A 4,723-nucleotide genomic window follows, 5' to 3' on the forward strand; every position below is an offset into this window, starting at 1 on the left:
CATGAGCTTTGCATTGCTCTGGACGTTAGCTCCAGCATGAGGCTCCTTGACCTCTGAGTGGACTCACAGTTACGCCAGGAAATGAGAAAGCTAGTGCTGTTACTTCTCTCCATGTCTGTTCTTCCAGCCTTTCCTACTGTTTTTAAGCGCCTGATGACCCATATCCATTGCCCTTTTGCTTCAGATATTTGTTTCTGTGTTTCTAACTGAAGCCCAGTTGATACTGGAAATTCCCATCTTATTTTTGCAGAAACCAAGACTCAAAAAAAGGTCATATGACTCCTGCAAGGTCATACAGTAGTAAATAGCAATTCTGCAACTCAATTCAAGTTTTCTGATTGCAAATTTACTTCTCTTTACTATGCCACAGCTGTATGTGTATTAAATAAAGTCTTGGAGGGTTTTTTTTGAGGAAAGTGAGACTTTTGCGTCTGAATTTTGGTAAAACTGCTCAAAACTGTCACTGCTCTTTTTTCTCCTCTCTATCAAATTTAAATTTGCTCTTTTGTGCCTTTACCGGCCTATTTTGGTCTTTCCTTTCTGCAAATTGTTACGCTTAAAATCTTGGGACTCTGTTAAAGACATAATTATCCTCTTGCTATTTTGTACATGTGTTTTTGCACACTAGGTTTTAAATATTTTGAAAACTGGAATTTTATTTTAGTTTTCATGTGGGTCCCCCATTATATTTCTTAGATTTCTTGAATAAACAGGTGATAGATGTTTAACATATACTATTGTTCAATTATTATTATTATTGTTGATTATATCTAATTGTTGCACAATTGCCATTTTGCAAAATTTTACGGATTACTTTTATACAAAGATCGATCGATCCACTCAAACCATCTAAGTTGTTTAAGTAAGAAGACATTCTCTGTGAGGAAGTTTGGGCAAGAAGAATTTTTATCGGAGGGATCAAATTCAAAGATTCTCTTCCCCAGATGCAAACCGGAAAACAAAACTGAGAAGACCGCATAACTCTGCACAAAGAGAAGAAAAATCCTGATTAGATTCCAATCATTTATACCAAATTCTTTTCTTTAATTTCCTTTCACCTAACTTTTCCACTATGAATCATTTTTTAGATGAGGAGTATTTTTAAGTCATTTTCAAGAAACTTTGTGAAAAGAGACAGAGGTCAACTATGAAAGAGCTTTCAAATATACCTACCTCAATATACCTACCCAGCACACATATGAAGGTCTAGATGTTTCCTGTCCCCTGGGGTTAACTTCCAACCAGCTCCCAGCTCTAAAGCCAGTGCCAGATCATTAGCATCACCCTTCCAGGGAACCTGTCAGAAATGCGCATTCGCAGATCCCAGCCCAGATCTGAGCAGGTCACTCTGGGGTAGCCAGACAGGTGACTCTGGAACCCACTGAAGTTGGATGATCTTCGCTTTAGATGTTTGAATCAAGCCAACACCCATAACCACTGATCCACCACCCAACACCCATAACCACTGATCCACCACCCAACACCCGTAACCTCGGATCCACTACCTATCACCCATAACCACTGATCCACCACCCAACACCCATAACCACGGATCCACTACCTCTAAAACTGCCACATTCTAACTTGTAGGATGACCTTGGGTGAGACTGGTGGGGTCTCAGTCTGGGTCCCCCAAACCACAAAGCAGAAACCATCTGCTACTTAGTGGGTCTGCCGTGGAACCCGTCGCAGTGCCCAATCACTGGTGGCTGTGACTCCCTTTGTCCTGGGGCCCCGGGTGCGGGCCCCTGTGCCCCTCTGCAGCAAAACCACGATGCCACACTTTAGTGTTCAGTTATGCCCCTGGCAGCTCCCCTCCAGGAGAACCGGAACCCACTTCAGCTGACAGGTGAGCCAAGACAGGGGAAAAAAACCTGCAATGGACACGAGGAAGAGGGAGGGGGATGGTGAAGATGGGGAGGGAAAGCCAGCAGAGGAGGAGGAGGAGGAGGAAGGGGGCGGGGCGGGGAGAAGAGCAAAAGAGAAACGGAAACCAGGGGAAATGGAGGATGAGTGCAGTCAGAAAGAGGTGAGCTGGAGTAGATGGGTGAAAAAGAAAAGTAGGAAAAGAAAAAAAAAAAAAAAGACAGGACGAGAAGGGGAGGGCGGGGTCAGGCGTCCGTGCAGCCGGAGCCGGCTTTGCGCCCAGCAGGAGACTTCATCTAATTGCCCTGTTTTCCTCAAGCCGCTTCCAGGCTGGGAGTGGTCTTGTCAGCATCTTATGTGCAGATGTCCCACTTAATCCCCAACCGTGTGGCCAGTGTGCCTGCAGGGGGGAGGGCGCGGGCTCCAGGGCCCCGCCAGCTGCCAGGTGTCGTCGGGGCGACGTGCAACCCGGATCCCAGACGAGCAGGAGCCAGATGGGCCAAGGGCACCCCGCTTCCTCCCAGAGCCTGGCCAGGAGCAGGACGGGGGCTTGGCTCCCCCATTTAAAGGCTGGAAGTCAAAGCGTGTCCACATTCTTTCTGATGGCTCCTCCCTCCTGAAGCCTCCTCTACCTGGATGAGCAAACGCCCAATTCTTTCTGATGCAGAGAAGAGAGAGAAGGAGAGGAAGAGAGAATGAAGGAGGGAAGAAAGGAGAGACAAGACCAGGGGGAAGGGAAGGGGAAGAACTGTCCTGGCTCTGGCACGCCTCCAGGTGGGACAGGGCGCATGCGCACGTGAGCATCACCCCATGTGCGGAATTTTTTTTCTTTTTTTCTTTCTTTTTTTTTTTTTATACTAGGGATTGAATCCAGAGACACTTAATTTTTTAAAAAAATTTTTAATTTAGAGACAGGGTCTCACTAAGTTGCTTAGGGCCTCACTAAGTTGCTGAAGCTGACTTTGAACTCGTGATCCTCCTGCCTCAGCCACCCAAGCCGCTGAGTTGCAGGCATGTGCCACCGTTCCTAGCTTAAATCATTTTTTAAAAAACAGGAATTAATTCAAGAGTGCATAAGGGAAGATCATTCTGGCAGAAGGACAGTCATTCTATAAATCACAGGAGGAACAGGAAAAATCACACCTTTGCCCAACTCGCACTGGGAGAGACAGAAAATCCCCGAGTACCAACTCATGGGTTCCTGGTTGTCAGCCCAGATGTGCCTTGCCTCTCAGCCTGCCAACCTTAGCGGGCTCCACACACGTCTTCTCCAGACCCCGCCCCACACCCTAACCTCCACCATCACACCAGACACCTCCTCAAAGGGACAGGTCTCACTAACCTACCACCTCCTTGAGTTTAGAGAGAAAGGTGTTAAAGAATCGGAAACAGGGGAGGAAAGAACAACGTAAATATAAAAATATTTAAAAATGCAGTATGTATACAAAGTAGATGAACAAGCAAGCCTTCAATGAAATGTAAGGAGGCAAATAAGGCTGCGTAAGTCCACTGGGGGCGTTTATGGCTATGGTTTGTTCACTCACATTTTACTTTAGCAGCTGAAAGATCAAAACAACCCTGATGCTTATCCCAAGCACAATGGGACTAGATGGATGGGGTGGTGTTGGAATGGGGTAGGCTAAGATGGATGGATGGGATGGGATGTGGTAGGATACAGTGAGATGGCCCATGGTGTGGCATGGCTTGGCCTGGCATAGCATGGGATGGTGGCAGGGAGAATGTTAAGGTTAGGCAAGGAGTGTGTCTGCACACGAGGTGGTCTTCTACTGCAGAGGCTTTATTTGTAATTCATGAGGGTTGAGTAGGGCTGCTCTCAGAACATCTCTGCCCTACCTCCTTCAAGGCCAAGATGGATGGTTTTAGGGTAGCACCTCCAAGGAGACTGGAAATCAGCCCCTCTTTGACTTCCCCAGAAGCAGAATTCAACCACCAATTCAATGTGTTGGGGAAACAGACTCTCCAGACTTCCTGTTTAAATCTCTCCAAGGAAAGATATTTACAAATACAACAGGCTGCTGTGAGTCACTCAAAGTGCTCTGAGTATTTTCAGATCCTATTTAAAGGCAAACAAGTCCAATTCCTTCAAGAACTGCTTTGGGGAAGGGCTACAGCCTTGTCTGAACATCTGACCCCCACTTCACCCGGTGGCCTATATAACAAGTCATCATGCATAATCTCTGCATCCCAGGCCGGCTTCCTTTCCACCTCCCCTTGTACCTGCTCTTCATGACGATGCTCCCCTCCTGGAGACCAGCTTCTGACATCCCTATCATCCCCAACGGAAGGGAACAGTGATCTTTTTTCCTTTAAAAGAAAAAAAAATTCCACTTTACTACTCAGCAGAAAATTCAGGAAAATCTAGGAGACAATTACCTGCAGTTGCACAAAGTACATTATTAACAGTTTCCTCTGGAAGACAGAAAAAAAAAAATTATACCCCAAACCAAAAGAACTCTTCCGTGTACAAAGCCTGGCTCTAACTCCTCCACACGAGATGGAACTTTACAGGTTCCCAGGAAACTCTGCGCACCCAAAACGACACAGTCCATTCTTTATGAGTGAGAATCCATTTCCAGTAGGCAGTTCCAGTTTACACGTCCTAGTAAATTCTCAGTTTATTAAAAGCAAAAAAAAAAAAAAAATGCTCACTGTGGACGTTGAGGACTAAGGAAAGGTCCCCTGGAGTTATTTTTGTGGCTGCTCAATTTCCAGGAGCTGCAGCCTCCCAAAGCCACCTGAAGGTCTTGGAAAACACCCAAGGATCCAGTGTTCAGAAGCTAACGATTCATTTCTGGTGTGCATGCATGCAAAAGCTCAGAACTACATTTCCCTTGAA

At 46.1% G+C, this 4,723-nt stretch overlaps 1 long non-coding RNA gene across 2 annotated transcripts; it reads right to left on the reverse strand.

The window, feature by feature from the left end:
- Positions 1-888: 888 nt before the first annotated feature.
- Positions 889-4,723, reverse strand: LOC120889253 (uncharacterized). 2 transcript variants are annotated; one of them, XR_013425389.1, is made up of 3 exons: positions 4,105-4,723; positions 1,188-1,297; positions 889-983 (listed from the first exon to the last, which is right to left on the reverse strand). It is a non-coding gene; the product is annotated as an uncharacterized LOC120889253 (long non-coding RNA). The 2 variants fall into 2 exon arrangements; XR_005733160.2 differs by having other exon boundaries at positions 1,188-4,723.

This window comes from Ictidomys tridecemlineatus, chromosome 8, assembly GCF_052094955.1.
Source record: "Ictidomys tridecemlineatus isolate mIctTri1 chromosome 8, mIctTri1.hap1, whole genome shotgun sequence".
NCBI classification, from domain to species: Eukaryota; Metazoa; Chordata; class Mammalia; order Rodentia; family Sciuridae; genus Ictidomys; species Ictidomys tridecemlineatus.